Consider the following 27,624-nt stretch of genomic DNA (forward strand, 5'->3'; position numbering starts at 1 on the left):
TGGCTTATAAGGCGCTAGCGGCCTGGCCAGGCACATTGCTGCCCGCTCCACGGCCACCCCGCTCTTCCTTTCCCGCCCTCCCACCCTATTTAGCGGTTTGGGGTCACTTTGCAGTTTAACGAGCAGTGGCGGTTTGTTAAGGGGCGGATCCAGGGGGGGCACTGCCTGCGCCCGTGAGCCAGGGGGTGCCCACTTGTGGGAGCCTCCCCTAAGGAGGCGGCCGTAGCTGGCGGGCCGGCTTCGCTGGAGGAGCCGGCCGCTTTCCATGGCAGGGCGGCTGGGGGCGGGCTCCAACGAGGTTGACGCCCGTGGGGCCCGGCCAGTCTTGCCTTCCCAAGGGATAGCGGGCCTGATGGTTAGGGGTCCGGCCGACAGGTCGGCCGGCTCCGCGGGCGGGCCCGCTGGAGTTTACCTCCCCCTCTCTTCCGGGGGGCTGCACAAGGGCAGCAGAGAAGAAGGGGAGGTCATGGATCCACCCCTCCACCTTAGGGTGTGCCCACGCTCAGGGGATGTTGTTGTTTGTATTTTAATAAACGGTGACCCATTTTTGCCAAGAAACTTGTATGCGTGTTCATTTGGACTGCGGGTATGCCCGCCTGCCTCCGCAACTGTTTTTACAAGGAAGTAAAATGTGAAAAAAATATTTCTACATCCCATGGCCTTTCCCAACCATTTAAATATTTCTCTTACAGGTCTAACACTTCCGAAAAACCAATACAACGACCACCCGGAACAATATATAAAGCTAAACGAACCGTTCACTGGGCACTTATCCGTACGAAAATCCCTATTGATTTACCTGTTTTTACAAGGAAATAAAATGTGAAAAAAATATTTCTACATCCCATGGCCTTTCCCAACCATTTAAATTTTTGTATTACATGTCTAACACTTCCGAAAAACCAATACAACGCCCACCCGGAACAATATATAAAGCTAAACGAACCGTTCACTGGGCACTTATCCGTACAAAAATCCCTATTGTTTTACCTGTTTTACAAAGAATTAAAATGTGAAAAAAATATTTCTACATCCCATGGCCTTTCCTAACCATTTAAATTTTTCTCTTACATGTCTAACACTTCCGAAAAACCAATACAACACCCACCTGGAACAATATATAAAGCTAAACGAACCGTTCAATGGGCACTTATCCTTACGAAAATCCCTATTGATTTACCAGTTTTTACAAGGAAATAAAATGTGAAAATAATATTTCTACATCCCATGGCCTTTCCCAACCATTTAAATTTTTCTCTTACAGGTCTAACACTTCCGAAAAACCAATACAACGCCCACCCGGAACAATATATGAAGCTAAACTAAACGTTTACTGGGTACTTACACGTACGAAAATCCCTATTGATTTACCTGTTTTTACAAGGAAATAAAATGTGGAAAAAATATTTCTACATCCCATGGCCTTTCCCAACCATTTAAATTTTTCTCTTACAGGTCTAACACTTCCCAAAAACCAATACAACGCACACCCGGAACAATATATAAAGCTAAACGAACCGTTCACTGGGCACTTATCTGTACGAAAATCCCTATTGATTTACCTGTTTTTACAAGGAAATAAAATGTGAAAAAAATATTTCTACATCCCATGGCCATTCCCAACCATTTAAATTTTTCTCTTACAGGTCTAACACTTCCGAAAAACCAATACAACGCCCACCCGGAACAATATATATAGCTAAACGAACCGTTCACTGGGTAGTTACACGTACGAAAATCCCTATTGATTTACCTGTTTTTACAAGGAAATAAAATGTGAAAAAAATATTTCTACATCCCATGGCCTTTCCCAACCATTTAAATTTTTCTCTTACTAGTCTAACACTTCGGAAAAACCAATACAACGCCCACCCGGAACAATATATATAGCTAAAAGAACCGTTCACTGGGTAGTTACACGTACGAAAATCCCTATTGATTTACCTGTTTTTACAAGGAAATAAAATGTGAAAAAAATATTTCTACATCCCATGGCCATTCCCAACCATTTAAATTTTTCTCTTACAGGTCTAACACTTCCGAAAAACCAATACAACGCCCACCCGGAACAATATATATAGCTAAACGAACCGTTCACTGGGTAGTTACACGTACGAAAATCCCTATTGATTTACCTGTTTTTACAAGGAAATAAAATGTGAAAAAAATATTTCTACATCCCATGGCCTTTCCCAACCATTTAAAATTTTCTCTTACAGGTCTAACACTTCGGAAAAACCAATACAACGCCTACCCGGAACAATATATAAAGCTAAACGAACCGTTCACTGGGCACTTATCCGTACGAAAATCCCTATTGATTTACCTGTTTTTACAAGGAAATAAAATGTGAAAAAAATATTTCTACATACCATGGCCTTTCCCAACCATTTAAATTTTTCTCTTACAGGTCTAACACTTCCGAAAAACAAATACAACACCCACCCGGAACAATATATAAAGCTAAACGAACCGTTCACTGGGTATTTATCCGTAAGAAAATCCCTATTGATTTATCTGTTTTTACAAGGAAGTAAAATGTGAAAAAAATATTTCTACATCCCATGGCCTTTCCCAACCATTTAAATTTTTCTCTTACAGGTCTAACACTTCTGAAAAACCAATACAACGCACACCCGGAACAATATATAAAGCTAAACGAACCGTTCACTGGGCACTTATCTGTACGAAAATCCCTATTGATTTACCTGTTTTTACAAGGAAATAAAATGTGAAAAAAATATTTCTACATCCAATGGCCATTCCCAACCATTTAAATTTTTCTCTTACAGGTCTAACACTTCCGAAAAACCAATACAACGCCCACCCGGAACAATATATAAAGCTAAACGAACCGTTCACTGGGTAGTTACACGTACGAAAATCCCTATTGATTTACCTGTTTTTACAAGGAAATAAAATGTGAAAAAAATATTTCTACATCCCATGGCCTTTCCCAACCATTTAAATTTTTCTCTTACAGGTCTAACACTTCCGAAAAACCAATACAACGCCCACCCGGAACAATATATAAAGCTAAACAAACCGTTCACTGGGTAGTTACACGTACGAAAATCCCTATTGATTTACCTGTTTTTACAAGGAAATAAAATGTGAAAAAAATATTTCTACATCCCATGGCCTTTCCCAACCATTTAAATATTTCTCTTACAGGTCTAACACTTCCGAAAAACCAATACAACGCCCACCCGGAACAATATATAAAGCTAAACGAACCGTTCACTGGGTACTTACACGTACGTAAATCCCTATTGATTTACCTGTTTTTACAAGGAAATAAAATGTGAAAAAAATATTTCTACATCCCATGGCCTTTCCCAACCATTTAAATTTTTCTCTTACAGGTCTAACACTTCCGAAAAACCAATACAACACCCACCTGGAACAATATATAAAGCTAAACGAACCGTTCAATGGACACTTATCCTTACGAAAATCCCTATTGATTTACCTGTATTTACATGGAAATAAAATGTGAAAAAAATATTTCTACATCCCATGGCCTTTCCCAACCATTTAAAATTTTCTCTTACAGGTCTAACACTTCGGAAAAACCAATACAACGCCTACCCGGAACAATATATAAAGCTAAACGAACCGTTCAATGGGCACTTATCCGTACGAAAATCCCTATTGATTTGCCTGTTTTTACAAGGAAATAAAATGTGAAAAAAATATTTCTACATACCATGGCCTTTCCCAACCATTTAAATTTTTCTCTTACAGGTCTAACACTTCCGAAAAACAAATAGAACACCCACCCGGAACAATATATAAAGCTAAACGAACCGTTCACTGGGTATTTATCCGTAAGAAAATCCCTATTGATTTATCTGTTTTTACAAGGAAGTAAAATGTGAAAAAAATATTTCTACATCCCATGGCCTTTCCCAACCATTTAAATTTTTCTCTTACAGGTCTAACACTTCGGAAAAACCAATACAACGCCTACCCGGAACAATATATAAAGCTAAACGAACCGTTCACTGGGCACTTATCCGTACGAAAATCCCTATTGATTTACCTGTTTTTACAAGGAAATAAAATGTGAAAAAAATATTTCTACATACCATGGCCTTTCCCAACCATTTAAATTTTTCTCTTACAGGTCTAACACTTCCGAAAAACAAATACAACACCCACCCGGAACAATATATAAAGCTAAACGAACCGTTCACTGGGTATTTATCCGTAAGAAAATCCCTATTGATTTATCTGTTTTTACAAGGAAGTAAAATGTGAAAAAAATATTTCTACATCCCATGGCCTTTCCCAACCATTTAAATTTTTCTCTTACAGGTCTAACACTTCTGAAAAACCAATACAACGCACACCCGGAACAATATATAAAGCTAAACGAACCGTTCACTGGGCACTTATCTGTACGAAAATCCCTATTGATTTACCTGTTTTTACAAGGAAATAAAATGTGAAAAAAATATTTCTACATCCAATGGCCATTCCCAACCATTTAAATTTTTCTCTTACAGGTCTAACACTTCCGAAAAACCAATACAACGCCCACCCGGAACCATATATAAAGCTAAACGAACCGTTCACTGGGTAGTTACACGTACGAAAATCCCTATTGATTTACCTGTTTTTACAAGGAAATAAAATGTGAAAAAAATATTTCTACATCCCATGGCCTTTCCCAACCATTTAAATTTTTCTCTTACAGGTCTAACACTTCCGAAAAACCAATACAACGCCCACCCGGAACAATATATAAAGCTAAACAAACCGTTCACTGGGTAGTTACACGTACGAAAATCCCTATTGATTTACCTGTTTTTACAAGGAAATAAAATGTGAAAAAAATATTTCTACATCCCATGGCCTTTCCCAACCATTTAAATTTTTCTCTTACAGGTCTAACACTTCCGAAAAACCAATACAACACCCACCTGGAACAATATATAAAGCTAAACGAACCGTTCAATGGACACTTATCCTTACGAAAATCCCTATTGATTTACCTGTATTTACACGGAAATAAAATGTGAAAAAAATATTTCTACATCCCATGGCCTTTCCCAACCATTTAAAATTTTCTCTTACAGGTCTAACACTTCGGAAAAACCAATACAACGCCTACCCGGAACAATATATAAAGCTAAACGAACCGTTCACTGGGCACTTATCCGTACGAAAATCCCTATTGATTTGCCTGTTTTTACAAGGAAATAAAATGTGAAAAAAATATCTCTACATACCATGGCCTTTCCCAACCATTTAAATTTTTCTCTTACAGGTCTAACACTTCCGAAAAACAAATAGAACACCCACCCCGAACAATATATAAAGCTAAACGAACCGTTCACTGGGTATTTATCGGTAAGAAAATCCCTACTGATTTATCTGTTTTTACAAGGAAGTAAAATGTGAAAAAAATATTTCTACATCCCATGGCCTTTCCCAACCATTTAAATTTTTCTCTTACAGGTCTAACACATCTGAAAAACCAATACAACGCACACCCGGAACAATATATAAAGCTAAACGAACCGTTCACTGGGCACTTATCTGTACGAAAATCCCTATTGATTTACATGTTTTTACAAGGAAATAAAATGTGAAAAAAATATTTCTACATCCAATGGCCATTCCCAACCATTTAAGTTTTTCTCTTACAGGTCTAACACTTCCGAAAAACCAATACAACGCCCACCCGGAACAATATATAAAGCTAAACGAACCGTTCACTGGGTAGTTACACGTACGAAAATCCCTATTGATTTACCTGTTTTTACAAGGAAGTAAAATGTGAAAAAAATATTTCTACATCCCATGGCCTTTCCCAACCATTTAAATATTTCTCTTACAGGTCTAACACTTCCGAAAAACCAATACAACGACCACCTGGAACAATATATAAAGCTAAACGAACCGTTCACTGGGCACTTATCCGTACGAAAATCCCTATTTATTTACCTGTTCTTACAAGGAAATAAAATGTGAAAAAAATATTTCTACATCCCATGGCCTTTCCCAACCATTTAAATTTTTGTATTACATGTCTAACACTTCCGAAAAACCAATAAAACGCTCACCCGGAACAATATATAAAGCTAAACGAACCGTTCACTGGGTACTTATGCGTACGAAAATCCCTATTGATTTACCAGTTTTTACAAGGAAATAAAATATGAAAAAAATATTTCTACATCCCATGGCCTTTCCCAACCATTTAAATTTTTCTCTTACAGGTCTAACACTTCTGAAAAACCAATACAACGCCCACCCGGAACAATATATAAAGCTAAACGAACCGTTCACTGGGCACTTATCCGTACAAAAATCCCTATTGTTTTACCTGTTTTACAAAGAAATAAAATGTGAAAAAAATATTTCTACATCCCATGGCCTTTCCTAACCATTTAAATTTTTCTCTTACATGTCTAACACTTCCGAAAAACCAATACAACACCCACCTGGAACAATATATAAAGCTAAACGAACCGTTCAATGGGCACTTATCCTTACGAAAATCCCTATTGATTTACCAGTTTTTACAAGGAAATAAAATGTGAAAAAAAATATTTCTACATCCCATGGCCTTTACCAACCATTTAAATTTTTCTCTTACAGGTCTAACACTTCCGAAAAACCAATACAACGCCCACGCGGAACAATATATGAAGCTAAACTAACCGTTTACTGGGTACTTACACGTACGAAAATCCCTATTGATTTACCTGTTTTTACAAGGAAATAAAATGTGGAAAAAATATTTCTACATCCCATGGCCTTTCCCAACCATTTAAATTTTTCTCTTACAGGTCTAACACTTCCCAAAAACCAATACAACGCACACCCGGAACAATATATAAAGCTAAACGAACCGTTCACTGGGCACTTATCTGTACGAAAATCCCTATTGATTTACCTGTTTTTACAAGGAAATAAAATGTGAAAAAAATATTTCTACATCCCATGGCCATTCCCAACCATTTAAATTTTTCTCTTACAGGTCTAACACTTCCGAAAAACCAATACAACGCCCACCCGGAACAATATATATAGCTAAACGAACCGTTCACTGGGTAGTTACACGTACGAAAATCCCTATTGATTTACCTGTTTTTACAAGGAAATAAAATGTGAAAAAAATATTTCTACATCCCATGGCCTTTCCCAACAATTTAAATTTTTCTCTTACTAGTCTAACACTTCGGAAAAACCAATACAACGCACACCCGGAACAATATATATAGCTAAACGAACCGTTCACTGGGTAGTTACACGTACGAAAATCCCTATTGATTTACCTGTTTTTACAAGGAAATAAAATGTGAAAAAAATATTTCTACATCCCATGGCCATTCCCAACCATTTAAATTTTTCTCTTACAGGTCTAACACTTCTGAAAAACCAATACAACGCACACCCGGAACAATATATAAAGCTAAACGAACCGTTCACTGGGCACTTATCTGTACGAAAATCCCTATTGATTTACCTGTTTTTACAAGGAAATAAAATGTGAAAAAAATATTTCTACATCCCATGGCCTTTCCCAACCATTTAAATTTTTCTCTTACAGGTCTAACACTTCCGAAAAACCAATACAACACCCACCTGGAACAATATATAAAGCTAAACGAACCGTTCAATGGACACTTATCCTTACGAAAATCCCTATTGATTTACCTGTATTTACACGGAAATAAAATGTGAAAAAAATATTTCTACATCCCATGGCCTTTCCCAACCATTTAAAATTTTCTCTTACAGGTCTAACACTTCGGAAAAACCAATACAACGCCTACTCGGAACAATATATAAAGCTAAACGAACCGTTCACTGGGCACTTATCCGTACGAAAATCCCTGTTGATTTACCTGTTTTTACAAGGAAATAAAATGTGAAAATATATTTCTACATACCATGGCCTTTCCCAACCATTTAAATTTTTCTCTTACAGGTCTAACACTTCCGAAAAACAAATACAACACCCACCCGGAACAATATATAAAGCTAAACGAACCGTTCACTGGGCACTTATCCGTACGAAAATCCCTATTGATTTACCTGTTTTTACAAGGAAGTAAAATGTGAAAAAAATATTTCTACATCCCATGGCCTTTCCCAACCATTTAAATTTTTCTCTTACAGGTCTAACACTTCCGAAAAACCAATACAACGCCCACCCGGAACAATATATAAAGCTAAACAAACCGTTCACTGGGTAGTTACACGTACGAAAATCCCTATTGATTTACCTGTTTTTACAAGGAAATAAAATGTGAAAAAAATATTTCTACATCCCATGGCCTTTCCCAACCATTTAAATATTTCTCTTACAGGTCTAACACTTCGGAAAAACCAATACAACGCCCACCCGGAACAATATATAAAGCTAAACGAACCGTTCACTGGGTACTTACACGTACGTAAATCCCTATTGATTTACCTGTTTTTACAAGGAAATAAAATGTGAAAAAAATATTTCTACATCCCATGGCCTTTCCCAACCATTTATATTTTTCTCTTACAGGTCTAACACTTCCGAAAAACCAATACAACACCCACCTGGAACAATATATAAAGCTAAACGAACCGTTCAATGGACACTTATCCTTACGAAAATCCCTATTGATTTACCTGTATTTACACGGAAATAAAATGTGAAAAAAATATTTCTACATCCCATGGCCTTTCCCAACCATTTAAAATTTTCTCTTACAGGTCTAACACTTCGGAAAAACCAATACAACGCCTACCCGGAACAATATATAAAGCTAAACGAACCGTTCACTGGGCACTTATCCGTACGAAAATCCCTATTGATTTGCCTGTTTTTACAAGGAAATAAAATGTGAAAAAAATATTTCTACATACCATGGCCTTTCCCAACCATTTATATTTTTCTCTTACAGGTCTAACACTTCCGAAAAACAAATAGAACACCCACCCGGAACAATATATAAAGCTAAACGAACCGTTCACTGGGTATTTATCCGTAAGAAAATCCCTATTGATTTATCTGTTTTTACAAGGAAGTAAAATGTGAAAAAAATATTTCTACATCCCATGGCCTTTCCCAACCATTTAAATTTTTCTCTTACAGGTCTAACACATCTGAAAAACCAATACAACGCACACCCGGAACAATATATAAAGCTAAACGAACCGTTCACTGGGCACTTATCTGTACGAAAATCCCTATTGATTTACCTGTTTTTACAAGGAAATAAAATGTGAAAAAAATATTTCTACATCCAATGGCCATTCCCAACCATTTAAATTTTTCTCTTACAGGTCTAACACTTCCGAAAAACCAATACAACGCCCACCCGGAACAATATATAAAGCTAAACGAACCGTTCACTGGGTAGTTACACGTACGAAAATCCCTATTGATTTACCTGTTTTTACAAGGAAGTAAAATGTGAAAAAAATATTTCTACATCCCATGGCCTTTCCCAACCATTTAAATATTTCTCTTACAGGTCTAACACTTCCGAAAAACCAATACAACGACCACCCGGAACAATATATAAAGCTAAATGAACCGTTCACTGGGCACTTATCCGTACGAAAATCCCTATTGATTTACCTGTTTTTACAAGGAAATAAAATGTGAAAAAAATATTTCTACATCCCATGGCCTTTCCCAACCATTTAAATTTTTGTATTACATGTCTAACACTTCCGAAAAACCAATAAAACGCTCACCCGGAACAATATATAAAGCTAAACGAACCGTTCACTGGGTACTTATGCGTACGAAAATCCCTATTGATTTACCAGTTTTTACAAGGAAATAAAATATGAAAAAAATATTTCTACATCCCATGGCCTTTCCCAACCATTTAAATTTTTCTCTTACAGGTCTAACACTTCTGAAAAACCAATACAACGCCCACCCGGAACAATATATAAAGCTAAACGAACAGTTCACTGGGCACTTATCCGTACAAAAATCCCTATTGATTTACCTGTTTTTACAAAGAATTAAAATGTGAAAAAAATATTTCTACATCCCATGGCCTTTCCTAACCATTTAAATTTTTCTCTTACATGTCTAACACTTCCGAAAAACCAATAAACACCCACCTGGAACAATATATAAAGCTAAACGAACCGTTCAATGGGCACTTATCCTTACGAAAATCCCTATTGATTTACCAGTTTTTACAAGGAAATAAAATGTGAAAAAAATATTTCTACATCCCATGGCCTTTCCCAACCATTTAAATTTTTCTCTTACAGGTCTAACACTTCCGAAAAACCAATACAACGCCCACCCGGAACAATATATGAAGCTAAACTAACCGTTTACTGGGTACTTACACGTACGAAAATCCCTATTGATTTACCTGTTTTTACAAGGAAATAAAATGTGGAAAAAATATTTCTACATCCCATGGCCTTTCCCAACCATTTAAATTTTTCTCTTACAGGTCTAACACTTCCCAAAAACCAATACAACGCACACCCGGAACAATATATAAAGCTAAACGAACCGTTCACTGGGCACTTATCTGTACGAAAATCCCTATTGATTTACCTGTTTTTACAAGGAAATAAAATGTGAAAAAAATATTTCTACATCCCATGGCCATTCCCAACCATTTAAATTTTTCTCTTACAGGTCTAACACTTCCGAAAAACCAATACAACGCCCACCCGGAACAATATATATAGCTAAACGAACCGTTCACTGGGTAGTTACACGTACGAAAATCCCTATTGATTTACCTGTTTTTACAAGGAAATAAAATGTGAAAAAAATATTTCTACATCCCATGGCCTTTCCCAACCATTTAAATTTTTCTCTTACAGGTCTAACACTTCCGAAAAACCAATACAACGCCCACCCGGAACAATATATATAGCTAAACGAACCGTTCACTGGGTAGTTACACGTACGAAAATCCCTATTGATTTACCTGTTTTTACAAGGAAATAAAATGTGAAAAAAATATTTCTACATCCCATGGCCTTTCCCAACCATTTAAAATTTTCTCTTACAGGTCTAACACTTCGGAAAAACCAATACAACGCCTACCCGGAACAATATATAAAGCTAAACGAACCGTTCACTGGGCACTTATCCGTACGAAAATCCCTATTGATTTACCTGTTTCTACAAGGAAATAAAATGTGAAAAAAATATTTCTACATACCATGGCCTTTCCCAACCATTTAAATTTTTCTCTTACAGGTCTAACACTTCCGAAAAACAAATACAACACCCACCCGGAACAATATATAAAGCTAAACGAACCGTTCACTGGGTATTTATCCGTAAGAAAATCCCTATTGATTTATCTGTTTTTACAAGGAAGTAAAATGTGAAAAAAATATTTCTACATCCCATGGCCTTTCCCAACCATTTAAATTTTTCTCTTACAGGTCTAACACTTCTGAAAAACCAATACAACGCACACCCGGAACAATATATAAAGCTAAACGAACCGTTCACTGGGCACTTATCTGTACGAAAATCCCTATTGATTTACCTGTTTTTACAAGGAAATAAAATGTGAAAAAAATATTTCTACATCCCATGGCCTTTCCCAACCATTTAAAATTTTCTCTTACAGGTCTAACACTTCGGAAAAACCAATACAACGCCTACCCGGAACAATATATAAAGCTAAACGAACCGTTCACTGGGCACTTATCCGTACGAAAATCCCTATTGATTTACCTGTTTTTACAAGGAAATAAAATGTGAAAAAAATATTTCTACATACCATGGCCTTTCCCAACCATTTAAATTTTTCTCTTACAGGTCTAACACTTCCGAAAAACAAATACAACACCCACCCGGAACAATATATAAAGCTAAACGAACCGTTCACTGGGTATTTATCCGTAAGAAAATCCCTATTGATTTATCTGTTTTTACAAGGAAGTAAAATGTGAAAAAAATATTTCTACATCCCATGGCCTTTCCCAACCATTTAAATTTTTCTCTTACAGGTCTAACACTTCTGAAAAACCAATACAACGCACACCCGGAACAATATATAAAGCTAAACGAACCGTTCACTGGGCACTTATCTGTACGAAAATCCCTATTGATTTACCTGTTTTTACAAGGAAATAAAATGTGAAAAAAATATTTCTACATCCAATGGCCATTCCCAACCATTTAAATTTTTCTCTTACAGGTCTAACACTTCCGAAAAACCAATACAACGCCCACCCGGAACAATATATAAAGCTAAACGAACCGTTCACTGGGGAGTTACACGTACGAAAATCCCTATTGATTTACCTGTTTTTACAAGGAAATAAAATGTGAAAAAAATATTTCTACATCCCATGGCCTTTCCCAACCATTTAAATTTTTCTCTTACAGGTCTAACACTTCCGAAAAACCAATACAACGCCCACCCGGAACAATATATAAAGCTAAACAAACCGTTCACTGGGTAGTTACACGTACGAAAATCCCTATTGATTTACCTGTTTTTACAAGGAAATAAAATGTGAAAAAAATATTTCTACATCCCATGGCCTTTCCCAACCATTTAAATTTTTCTCTTACAGGTCTAACACTTCCGAAAAACCAATACAACACCCACCTGGAACAATATATAAAGCTAAACGAACCGTTCAATGGACACTTATCCTTACGAAAATCCCTATTGATTTACCTGTATTTACACGGAAATAAAATGTGAAAAAATATTTCTACATCCCATGGCCTTTCCCAACCATTTAAAATTTTCTCTTACAGGTCTAACACTTCGGAAAAACCAATACAACGCCTACCCGGAACAATATATAAAGCTAAACGAACCGTTCACTGGGCACTTATCCGTACGAAAATCCCTATTGATTTGCCTGTTTTTACAAGGAAATAAAATGTGAAAAAAATATTTCTACATACCATGGCCTTTCCCAACCATTTAAATTTTTCTCTTACAGGTCTAACACTTCTGAAAAACCAATACAACGCACACCCGGAACAATATATAAAGCTAAACGAACCGTTCACTGGGCACTTATCTGTACGAAAATCCCTATTGATTTACCTGTTTTTACAAGGAAATAAAATGTGAAAAAAATATTTCTACATCCAATGGCCATTCCCAACCATTTAAATTTTTCTCTTACAGGTCTAACACTTCCGAAAAACCAATACAACGCCCACCCGGAACAATATATAAAGATAACGAACCGTTCACTGGGTAGTTACACGTACGAAAATCCCTATTGATTTACCTGTTTTTACAAGGAAATAAAATGTGAAAAAAATATTTCTACATCCCATGGCCTTTCCCAACCATTTAAATTTTTCTCTTACAGGTCTAACACTTCCGAAAAACCAATACAACGCCCACCCGGAACAATATATAAAGCTAAACAAACCGTTCACTGGGTAGTTACACGTACGTAAATCCCTATTGATTTACCTGTTTTTACAAGGAAATAAAATGTGAAAAAAATATTTCTACATCCCATGGCCTTTCCCAACCATTTAAATTTTTCTCTTACAGGTCTAACACTTCCGAAAAACCAATACAACACCCACCTGGAACAATATATAAAGCTAAACGAACCGTTCAATGGACACTTATCCTTACGAAAATCCCTATTGATTTACCTGTATTTACACGGAAATAAAATGTGAAAAAATATTTCTACATCCCATGGCCTTTCCCAACCATTTAAAATTTTCTCTTACAGGTCTAACACTTCGGAAAAACCAATACAACGCCTACCCGGAACAATATATAAAGCTAAACGAACCGTTCACTGGGCACTTATCCGTACGAAAATCCCTATTGATTTGCCTGTTTTACAAGGAAATAAAATGTGAAAAAAATATTTCTACATACCATGGCCTTTCCCAACCATTTAAATTTTTCTCTTACAGGTCTAACACTTCCGAAAAACAAATAGAACAACCACCCGGAACAATATATAAAGCTAAACGAACCGTTCACTGGGTATTTATCCGTAAGAAAATCCCTATTGATTTATCTGTTTTTACAAGGAAGTAAAATGTGAAAAAAATATTTCTACATCCCATGGCCTTTCCCAACCATTTAAATTTTTCTCTTACAGGTCTAACACTTCGGAAAAACCAATACAACGCCTACCCGGAACAATATATAAAGCTAAACGAACCGTTCACTGGGCACTTATCCGTACGAAAATCCCTATTGATTTACCTGTTTTTACAAGGAAATAAAATGTGAAAAAAATATTTCTACATACCATGGCCTTTCCCAACCATTTAAATTTTTCTCTTACAGGTCTAACACTTCCGAAAAACAAATACAACACCCACCCGGAACAATATATAAAGCTAAACGAACCGTTCACTGGGTATTTATCCGTAAGAAAATCCCTATTGATTTATCTGTTTTTACAAGGAAGTAAAATGTGAAAAAAATATTTCTACATCCCATGGCCTTTCCCAACCATTTAAATTTTTCTCTTACAGGTCTAACACTTCTGAAAAACCAATACAACGCATACCCGGAACAATATATAAAGCTAAACGAACCGTTCACTGGGCACTTATCTGTACGAAAATCCCTATTGATTTACCTGTTTTTACAAGGAAATAAAATGTGAAAAAAATATTTCTACATCCAATGGCCATTCCCAACCATTTAAATTTTTCTCTTACAGGTCTAACACTTCCGAAAAACCAATACAACGCCCACCCGGAACCATATATAAAGCTAAACGAACCGTTCACTGGGTAGTTACACGTACGAAAATCCCTATTGATTTACCTGTTTTTACAAGGAAATAAAATGTGAAAAAAATATTTCTACATCCCATGGCCTTTCCCAACCATTTAAATTTTTCTCTTACAGGTCTAACACTTCCGAAAAACCAATACAACGCACACCCGGAACAATATATAAAGCTAAACGAACCGTTCACTGGGCACTTATCTGTACGAAAATCCCTATTGATTTACCTGTTTTTACAAGGAAATAAAATGTGAAAAAAATATTTCTACATCCAATGGCCATTCCCAACCATTTAAATTTTTCTCTTACAGGTCTAACACTTCCGAAAAACCAATACAACGCCCACCCGGAACAATATATAAAGATAACGAACCGTTCACTGGGTAGTTACACGTACGAAAATCCCTATTGATTTACCTGTTTTTACAAGGAAATAAAATGTGAAAAAAATATTTCTACATCCCATGGCCTTTCCCAACCATTTAAATTTTTCTCTTACAGGTCTAACACTTCCGAAAAACCAATACAACGCCCACCCGGAACAATATATAAAGCTAAACAAACCGTTCACTGGGTAGTTACACGTACGTAAATCCCTATTGATTTACCTGTTTTTACAAGGAAATAAAATGTGAAAAAAATATTTCTACATCCCATGGCCTTTCCCAACCATTTAAATTTTTCTCTTACAGGTCTAACACTTCCGAAAAACCAATACAACACCCACCTGGAACAATATATAAAGCTAAACGAACCGTTCAATGGACACTTATCCTTACGAAAATCCCTATTGATTTACCTGTATTTACACGGAAATAAAATGTGAAAAAATATTTCTACATCCCATGGCCTTTCCCAACCATTTAAAATTTTCTCTTACAGGTCTAACACTTCGGAAAAACCAATACAACGCCTACCCGGAACAATATATAAAGCTAAACGAACCGTTCACTGGGCACTTATCCGTACGAAAATCCCTATTGATTTGCCTGTTTTACAAGGAAATAAAATGTGAAAAAAATATTTCTACATACCATGGCCTTTCCCAACCATTTAAATTTTTCTCTTACAGGTCTAACACTTCCGAAAAACAAATAGAACAACCACCCGGAACAATATATAAAGCTAAACGAACCGTTCACTGGGTATTTATCCGTAAGAAAATCCCTATTGATTTATCTGTTTTTACAAGGAAGTAAAATGTGAAAAAAATATTTCTACATCCCATGGCCTTTCCCAACCATTTAAATTTTTCTCTTACAGGTCTAACACTTCGGAAAAACCAATACAACGCCTACCCGGAACAATATATAAAGCTAAACGAACCGTTCACTGGGCACTTATCCGTACGAAAATCCCTATTGATTTACCTGTTTTTACAAGGAAATAAAATGTGAAAAAAATATTTCTACATACCATGGCCTTTCCCAACCATTTAAATTTTTCTCTTACAGGTCTAACACTTCCGAAAAACAAATACAACACCCACCCGGAACAATATATAAAGCTAAACGAACCGTTCACTGGGTATTTATCCGTAAGAAAATCCCTATTGATTTATCTGTTTTTACAAGGAAGTAAAATGTGAAAAAAATATTTCTACATCCCATGGCCTTTCCCAACCATTTAAATTTTTCTCTTACAGGTCTAACACTTCTGAAAAACCAATACAACGCATACCCGGAACAATATATAAAGCTAAACGAACCGTTCACTGGGCACTTATCTGTACGAAAATCCCTATTGATTTACCTGTTTTTACAAGGAAATAAAATGTGAAAAAAATATTTCTACATCCAATGGCCATTCCCAACCATTTAAATTTTTCTCTTACAGGTCTAACACTTCCGAAAAACCAATACAACGCCCACCCGGAACCATATATAAAGCTAAACGAACCGTTCACTGGGTAGTTACACGTACGAAAATCCCTATTGATTTACCTGTTTTTACAAGGAAATAAAATGTGAAAAAAATATTTCTACATCCCATGGCCTTTCCCAACCATTTAAATTTTTCTCTTACAGGTCTAACACTTCCGAAAAACCAATACAACGCCCACCCGGAACAATATATAAAGCTAAACAAACCGTTCACTGGGTAGTTACACGTACGAAAATCCCTATTGATTTACCTGTTTTTACAAGGAAATAAAATGTGAAAAAAATATTTCTACATCCCATGGCCTTTCCCAACCATTTAAATTTTTCTCTTACAGGTCTAACACTTCCGAAAAACCAATACAACACCCACCTGGAACAATATATAAAGCTAAACGAACCGTTCAATGGACACTTATCCTTACGAAAATCCCTATTGATTTATCTGTTTTTACAAGGAAGTAAAATGTGAAAAAAATATTTCTACATCCCATGGCCTTTCCCAACCATTTAAATTTTTCTCTTACAGGTCTAACACTTCTGAAAAACCAATACAACGCCCACCCGGAACAATATATAAAGCTAAACGAACCGTTCACTGGGCACTTATCTGTACGAAAATCCCTATTGATTTACCTGTTTTTACAAGGAAATAAAATGTGAAAAAAATATTTCTACATCCAATGGCCATTCCCAACCATTTAAATTTTTCTCTTACAGGTCTAACACTTCCGAAAAACCAATACAACGCCCACCCGGAACCATATATAAAGCTAAACGAACCGTTCACTGGGTAGTTACACGTACGAAAATCCCTATTGATTTACCTGTTTTTACAAGGAAATAAAATGTGAAAAAAATATTTCTACATCCCATGGCCTTTCCCAACCATTTAAATTTTTCTCTTACAGGTCTAACACTTCCGAAAAACCAATACAACGCCCACCCGGAACAATATATAAAGCTAAACAAACCGTTCACTGGGTAGTTACACGTACGAAAATCCCTATTGATTTACCTGTTTTTACAAGGAAATAAAATGTGAAAAAAATATTTCTACATCCCATGGCCTTTCCCAACCATTTAAATTTTTCTCTTACAGGTCTAACACTTCCGAAAAACCAATACAACACCCACCTGGAACAATATATAAAGCTAAACGAACCGTTCAATGGACACTTATCCTTACGAAAATCCCTATTGATTTATCTGTTTTTACAAGGAAGTAAAATGTGAAAAAAATATTTCTACATCCCATGGCCTTTCCCAACCATTTAAATTTTTCTCTTACAGGTCTAACACTTCTGAAAAACCAATACAACGCCCACCCGGAACAATATATAAAGCTAAACGAACCGTTCACTGGGCACTTATCTGTACGAAAATCCCTATTGATTTACCTGTTTTTACAAGGAAATAAAATGTGAAAAAAATATTTCTACATCCAATGGCCATTCCCAACCATTTAAATTTTTCTCTTACAGGTCTAACACTTCCGAAAAACCAATACAACGCCCACCCGGAACCATATATAAAGCTAAACGAACCGTTCACTGGGTAGTTACACGTACGAAAATCCCTATTGATTTACCTGTTTTTACAAGGAAATAAAATGTGAAAAAAATATTTCTACATCCCATGGCCTTTCCCAACCATTTAAATTTTTCTCTTACAGGTCTAACACTTCCGAAAAACCAATACAACGCCCACCCGGAACAATATATAAAGCTAAACAAACCGTTCACTGGGTAGTTACACGTACGAAAATCCCTATTGATTTACCTGTTTTTACAAGGAAATAAAATGTGAAAAAAATATTTCTACATCCCATGGCCTTTCCCAACCATTTAAATTTTTCTCTTACAGGTCTAACACTTCCGAAAAACCAATACAACACCCACCTGGAACAATATATAAAGCTAAACGAACCGTTCAATGGACACTTATCCTTACGAAAATCCCTATTGATTTACCTGTATTTACACGGAAATAAAATGTGAAAAAAATATTTCTACATCCCATGGCCTTTCCCAACCATTTAAAATTTTCTCTTACAGGTCTAACACTTCGGAAAAACCAATACAACGCCTACCCGGAACAATATATAAAGCTAAACGAACCGTTCACTGGGCACTTATCCGTACGAAAATCCCTATTGATTTGCCTGTTTTTACAAGGAAATAAAATGTGAAAAAAATATCTCTACATACCATGGCCTTTCCCAACCATTTAAATTTTTCTCTTACAGGTCTAACACTTCCGAAAAACAAATAGAACACCCACCCGGAACAATATATAAAGCTAAACGAACCGTTCACTGGGTATTTATCCGTAAGAAAATCCCTATTGATTTATCTGTTTTTACAAGGAAGTAAAATGTGAAAAAAATATTTCTACATCCCATGGCCTTTCCCAACCATTTAAATTTTTCTCTTACAGGTCTAACACATCTGAAAAACCAATACAACGCACACCCGGAACAATATATAAAGCTAAACGAACCGTTCACTGGGCACTTATCTGTACGAAAATCCCTATTGATTTACATGTTTTTACAAGGAAATAAAATGTGAAAAAAATATTTCTACATCCAATGGCCATTCCCAACCATTTAAATTTTTCTCTTACAGGTCTAACACTTCCGAAAAACCAATACAACGCCCACCCGGAACAATATATAAAGCTAAACGAACCATTCACTGGGTAGTTACACGTACGAAAATCCCTATTGATTTACCTGTTTTTACAAGGAAGTAAAATGTGAAAAAAATATTTCTACATCCCATGGCCTTTCCCAACCATTTAAATATTTCTCTTACAGGTCTAACACTTCCGAAAAACCAATACAACGACCACCCGGAACAATATATAAAGCTAAACGAACCGTTCACTGGGCACTTATCCGTACGAAAATCCCTATTTATTTACCTGTTCTTACAAGGAAATAAAATGTGAAAAAAATATTTCTACATCCCATGGCCTTTCCCAACCATTTAAATTTTTGTATTACATGTCTAACACTTCCGAAAAACCAATAAAACGCTCACCCGGAACAATATATAAAGCTAAACGAACCGTTCACTGGGTACTTATGCGTACGAAAATCCCTATTGATTTACCAGTTTTTACAAGGAAATAAAATATGAAAAAAATATTTCTACATCCCATGGCCTTTCCCAACCATTTAAATTTTTCTCTTACAGGTCTAACACTTCTGAAAAACCAATACAACGCCCACCCGGAACAATATATAAAGCTAAACGAACCGTTCACTGGGCACTTATCCGTACAAAAATCCCTATTGTTTTACCTGTTTTACAAAGAAATAAAATGTGAAAAAAATATTTCTACATCCCATGGCCTTTCCTAACCATTTAAATTTTTCTCTTACATGTCTAACACTTCCGAAAAACCAATACAACACCCACCTGGAACAATATATAAAGCTAAACGAACCGTTCAATGGGCACTTATCCTTACGAAAATCCCTATTGATTTACCAGTTTTTACAAGGAAATAAAATGTGAAAAAAAATATTTCTACATCCCATGGCCTTTACCAACCATTTAAATTTTTCTCTTACAGGTCTAACACTTCCGAAAAACCAATACAACGCCCACGCGGAACAATATATGAAGCTAAACTAACCGTTTACTGGGTACTTACACGTACGAAAATCCCTATTGATTTACCTGTTTTTACAAGGAAATAAAATGTGGAAAAAATATTTCTACATCCCATGGCCTTTCCCAACCATTTAAATTTTTCTCTTACAGGTCTAACACTTCCCAAAAACCAATACAACGCACACCCGGAACAATATATAAAGCTAAACGAACCGTTCACTGGGCACTTATCTGTACGAAAATCCCTATTGATTTACCTGTTTTTACAAGGAAATAAAATGTGAAAAAAATATTTCTACATCCCATGGCCATTCCCAACCATTTAAATTTTTCTCTTACAGGTCTAACACTTCCGAAAAACCAATACAACGCCCACCCGGAACAATATATATAGCTAAACGAACCGTTCACTGGGTAGTTACACGTACGAAAATCCCTATTGATTTACCTGTTTTTACAAGGAAATAAAATGTGAAAAAAATATTTCTACATCCCATGGCCTTTCCCAACCATTTAAATTTTTCTCTTACTAGTCTAACACTTCGGAAAAACCAATACAACGCACACCCGGAACAATATATATAGCTAAACGAACCGTTCACTGGGTAGTTACACGTACGAAAATCCCTATTGATTTACCTGTTTTTACAAGGAAATAAAATGTGAAAAAAATATTTCTACATCCCATGGCCATTCCCAACCATTTAAATTTTTCTCTTACAGGTCTAACACTTCCGAAAAACCAATACAACGCCCACCCGGAACAATATATATAGCTAAACGAACCGTTCACTGGGTAGTTACACGTACGAAAATCCCTATTGATTTACCTGTTTTTACAAGGAAATAAAATGTGAAAAAAATATTTCTACATCCCATGGCCTTTCCCAACCATTTAAAATTTTCTCTTACAGGTCTAACACTTCGGAAAAACCAATACAATGCCTACCCGGAACAATATATAAAGCTAAACGAACCGTTCACTGGGCACTTATCCGTACGAAAATCCCTATTGATTTACCTGTTTTTACAAGGAAATAAAATGTGAAAAAAATATTTCTACATACCATGGCCTTTCCCAACCATTTCAATTTTTCTCTTACAGGTCTAACACTTCCGAAAAACAAATACAACACCCACCCGGAACAATATATAAAGCTAAACGAACCGTTCACTGGGTATTTATCCGTAAGAAAATCCCTATTGATTTATCTGTTTTTACAAGGAAGTAAAATGTGAAAAAAATATTTCTACATCCCATGGCCTTTACCAACCATTTAAATTTTTCTCTTACAGGTCTAACACTTCCGAAAAACCAATACAACGCCCACGCGGAACAATATATGAAGCTAAACTAACCGTTTACTGGGTACTTACACGTACGAAAATCCCTATTGATTTACCTGTTTTTACAAGGAAATAAAATGTGGAAAAAATATTTCTACATCCCATGGCCTTTCCCAACCATTTAAATTTTTCTCTTACAGGTCTAACACTTCCCAAAAACCAATACAACGCACACCCGGAACAATATATAAAGCTAAACGAACCGTTCACTGGGCACTTATCTGTACGAAAATCCCTATTGATTTACCTGTTTTTACAAGGAAATAAAATGTGAAAAAAATATTTCTACATCCCATGGCCATTCCCAACCATTTAAATTTTTCTCTTACAGGTCTAACACTTCCGAAAAACCAATACAACGCCCACCCGGAACAATATATATAGCTAAACGAACCGTTCACTGGGTAGTTACACGTACGAAAATCCCTATTGATTTACCTGTTTTTACAAGGAAATAAAATGTGAAAAAAATATTTCTACATCCCATGGCCTTTCCCAACCATTTAAATTTTTCTCTTACTAGTCTAACACTTCGGAAAAACCAATACAACGCACACCCGGAACAATATATATAGCTAAACGAACCGTTCACTGGGTAGTTACACGTACGAAAATCCCTATTGATTTACCTGTTTTTACAAGGAAATAAAATGTGAAAAAAATATTTCTACATCCCATGGCCATTCCCAACCATTTAAATTTTTCTCTTACAGGTCTAACACTTCCGAAAAACCAATACAACGCCCACCCGGAACAATATATATAGCTAAACGAACCGTTCACTGGGTAGTTACACGTACGAAAATCCCTATTGATTTACCTGTTTTTACAAGGAAATAAAATGTGAAAAAAATATTTCTACATCCCATGGCCTTTCCCAACCATTTAAAATTTTCTCTTACAGGTCTAACACTTCGGAAAAACCAATACAATGCCTATCCGGAACAATATATAAAGCTAAACGAACCGTTCACTGGGCACTTATCCGTACGAAAATCCCTATTGATTTACCTGTTTTTACAAGGAAATAAAATGTGAAAAAAATATTTCTACATACCATGGCCTTTCCCAACCATTTAAATTTTTCTCTTACAGGTCTAACACTTCCGAAAAACAAATACAACACCCACCCGGAACAATATATAAAGCTAAACGAACCGTTCACTGGGTATTTATCCGTAAGAAAATCCCTATTGATTTATCTGTTTTTACAAGGAAGTAAAATGTGAAAAAAATATTTCTACATCCCATGGCCTTTCCCAACCATTTAAATTTTTCTCTTACAGGTCTAACACTTCTGAAAAACCAATACAACGCACACCCGGAACAATATATAAAGCTAAACGAACCGTTCACTGGGCACTTATCTGTACGAAAATCCCTATTGATTTACCTGTTTTTACAAGGAAATAAAATGTGAAAAAAATATTTCTACATCCAATGGCCATTCCCAACCATTTAAATTTTTCTCTTACAGGTCTAACACTTCCGAAAAACCAATACAACGCCCACCCGGAACAATATATAAAGCTAAACGAACCGTTCACTGGGTAGTTACACGTACGAAAATCCCTATTGATTTACCTGTTTTTACAAGGAAATAAAATGTGAAAAAAATATTTCTACATCCCATGGCCTTTCCCAACCATTTAAATTTTTCTCTTACAGGTCTAACACTTCCGAAAAACCAATACAACGCCCGCCCAGAACAATATATAAAGCTAAACGAACCGTTCACTGGGCACTTATCCGTACGAAAATCCCTATTGATTTACCTGTTTTTACAAGGAAATAAAATGTGAAAAAAATATTTCTACATCCCATGGCCTTTCCCAACCATTTAAATTTTTCTCTTACAGGTCTAACACTTCCGAAAAACCAATACAACGCCCACCCGGAACAATATATAAAGCTAAACGAACCGTTCACTGGGCACTTATCTGTACGAAAATCCCTATTGATTTAGCTGTTTTTACAAGGAAATAAAATGTGAAAAAAATATTTCTACATCCCATGGCCATTCCCAACCATTTAAATTTTTCTCTTACAGGTCTAACACTTCCGAAAAACCTATACAACGCTCACCCGGAACAATATATAAAGCTAAACGAACCGTTCACTGGGCACTTATCTGTACAAAAATCCCTATTGATTTACCTGTTTTTACAAGGAAATAAAATGTGAAAAATATATTTCTACATCCCATGGCCTTTCCCAACCATTTAAATATTTCTCTAACAGGTCTAACACTTCCGAAAAACCAATACAACGCCCACCCGGAACAATATATAAAGCTAAACGAACCGTTCACTGGGCACTTATCCGTACGAAAATCCCTATTGATTTACCTGTTTTTACAAGGAAATAAAATGTGAAAAAAATATTTCTACATCCCATGGCCTTTCCCAACCATTTAAATATTTGTCTTACATGTCTAACACTTCTGAAAAACCAATACAACGCCCACCCGGAACAATATATAAAGCTAAACGAACCGTTCACAAGGTTCTTATGCGTACGAAAATCCCTATTGATTTACCAGTTTTTACAAGGAAATAAAATATGAAAAAAATATTTCTACATCCCATGGCCTTTCCCAACCATTTAAATTTTTCTCTTACAGGTCTAACACTTCTGAAAAACCAATACAACGCCCACCCGGAACAATATATAAAGCTAAACGAACCGTTCACTGGGCACTTATCCGTACAAAAATCCCTATTGTTTTACCTGTTTTTACAAGGAAATAAAATGTGAAAAAAATATTTCTACATCCCATGGCCTTTCCCAACCATTTAAATTTTTCTCTTACAGGTCTAACACTTCCGAAAAACCAATACAACACCCACCTGGAACAATATATAAAGCTAAACGAACCGTTCAATGGGCACTTATACTTACGAAAATCCCTATTGATTTACCTGTTTTTACAAGGAAATAAAATGTGAAAAAAATATTTCTACATCCCATGGCCTTTCCCAACCATTTAAATTTTTCTCTTACAGGTCTAACACTTCCGAAAAACCAATACAACGCCCACCCGGAACAATATATAAAGCTAAACGAACTGTTCACTGGGTAGTTACACGTACGAAAATCTCTATTGATTTACCTGTTTTTACAACGAAATAAAATGTGAAAAAAATATTTCTACATCCCATGGCCTTTCCCAACCATTTAAATTTTTCTCTTACAGGTCTAACACTTCCGAAAAACCAATACAACGCCCACCCGGAACAATATATAAAGCTAAACGAACCGTTCACTGGGCACTTATCTGTACGAAAATCCGTATTGATTTACCTGTTTTTACAAGGAAATAAAATGTGAAAAAAATATTTCTACATCCCATGGCCTTTCCCAACCATTTAAATTTTTGTCTTCCATGTCTAACACTTCCGAAAAACCAATACAACGCCCACCAGGAACAATATATAAAGCTAAACGAACCGTTCACTGGGCACTTATCTGTACGAAAATCCCTATTGATTTACCTGTTTTTACAAGGAAATAAAATGTGAAAAAAATATTTCTACATCCAATGGCCATTCCCAACCATTTAAATTTTTCTCTTACAGGTCTAACACTTCCGAAAAACCAATACAACGCCCACCCGGAACAATATATAAAGCTAAACGAACCGTTCACTGGGTAGTTACACGTACGAAAATCCCTATTGATTTACCTGTTTTTACAAGGAAGTAAAATGTGAAAAAAATATTTCTACATCCCATGGCCTTTCCCAACCATTTAAATATTTCTCTTACAGGTCTAACACTTCCGAAAAACCAATACAACGACCACCCGGAACAATATATAAAGCTAAACGAACCGTTCACTGGGCACTTATCCGTACGAAAATCCCTATTGATTTACCTGTTTTTACAAGGAAATAAAATGTGAAAAAAATATTTCTACATCCCATGGCCATTCCCAACCATTTAAATTTTTCTCTTACAGGTCTAACACTTCCGAAAAACCAATACAACGCCCACCCGGAACAATATATAAAGCTAAACGAACCGTTCACTGGGTAGTTACACGTACGAAAATCCCTATTGATTTACCTGTTTTTACAAGGAAGTAAAATGTGAAAAAAATATTTCTACATCCCATGGCCTTTCCCAACCATTTAAATATTTCTCTTACAGGTCTAACACTTCCGAAAAACCAATACAACGACCACCTGGAACAATATATAAAGCTAAACGAACCGTTCACTGGGCACTTATCCGTACGAAAATCCCTATTGATTTACCTGTTTTTACAAGGAAATAAAATGTGAAAAAAATATTTCTACATCCCATGGCCTTTCCCAACCATTTAAATTTTTGTATTACATGTCTAACACTTCCGAAAAACCAATAAAACGCTCACCCGGAACAATATATAAAGCTAAACGAACCGTTCACTGGGTACTTATGCGTACGAAAATCCCTATTGATTTACCAGTTTTTACAAGGAAATAAAATATGAAAAAAATATTTCTACATCCCATGGCCTTTCCCAACCATTTAAATTTTTCTCTTACAGGTCTAACACTTCTGAAAAACCAATACAACGCCCACCCGGAACAATATATAAAGCTAAACGAACCGTTCACTGGGCACTTATCCGTACAAAAATCCCTATTGTTTTACCTGTTTTACAAAGAATTAAAATGTGAAAAAAATATTTCTACATCCCATGGCCTTTCCTAACCATTTAAATTTTTCTCTTACATGTCTAACACTTCCGAAAAACCAATACAACACCCACCTGGAACAATATATAAAGCTAAACGAACCGTTCAATGGGCACTTATCCTTACGAAAATCCCTATTGATTTACCAGTTTTTACAAGGAAATAAAATGTGAAAAAAATATTTCTACATCCCATGGCCTTTCCCAACCATTTAAATTTTTCTCTTACAGGTCTAACACTTCCGAAAAACCAATACAACGCCCACCCGGAACAATATATGAAGCTAAACTAACCGTTTACTGGGTACTTACACGTACGAAAATCCCTATTGATTTACCTGTTTTTACAAGGAAATAAAATGTGGAAAAAATATTTCTACATCCCATGGCCTTTCCCAACCATTTAAATTTTTCTCTTACAGGTCTAACACTTCCCAAAAACCAATACAACGCACACCCGGAACAATATATAAAGCTAAACGAACCGTTCACTGGGCACTTATCTGTACGAAAATCCCTATTGATTTACCTGTTTTTACAAGGAAATAAAATGTGAAAAAAATATTTCTACATCCCATGGCCATTCCCAACCATTTAAATTTTTCTCTTACAGGTCTAACACTTCCGAAAAACCAATACAACGCCCACCCGGAACAATATATATAGCTAAACGAACCGTTCACTGGGTAGTTACACGTACGAAAATCCCTATTGATTTACCTGTTTTTACAAGGAAATAAAATGTGGAAAAAATATTTCTACATCCCATGGCCTTTCCCAACCATTTAAATTTTTCTCTTACAGGTCTAACACTTCCCAAAAACCAATACAACGCACACCCGGAACAATATATAAAGCTAAACGAACCGTTCACTGGGCACTTATCTGTACGAAAATCCCTATTGATTTACCTGTTTTTACAAGGAAATAAAATGTGAAAAAAATATTTCTACATCCCATGGCCATTCCCAACCATTTAAATTTTTCTCTTACAGGTCTAACACTTCCGAAAAACCAATACAACGCCCACCCGGAACAATATATATAGCTAAACGAACCGTTCACTGGGTAGTTACACGTACGAAAATCCCTATTGATTTACCTGTTTTTACAAGGAAATAAAATGTGAAAAAAATATTTCTACATCCCATGGCCTTTCCCAACCATTTAAATTTTTCTCTTACTAGTCTAACACTTCGGAAAAACCAATACAACGCCCACCCGGAACAATATATATAGCTAAACGAACCGTTCACTGGGTAGTTACACGTACGAAAATCCCTATTGATTTACCTGTTTTTACAAGGAAATAAAATGTGAAAAAAATATTTCTACATCCCATGGCCATTCCCAACCATTTAAATTTTTCTCTTACAGGTCTAACACTTC

Source organism: Paroedura picta, chromosome 4, assembly GCF_049243985.1.
Source record: "Paroedura picta isolate Pp20150507F chromosome 4, Ppicta_v3.0, whole genome shotgun sequence".
Lineage (NCBI taxonomy): Eukaryota > Metazoa > Chordata > Lepidosauria > Squamata > Gekkonidae > Paroedura > Paroedura picta.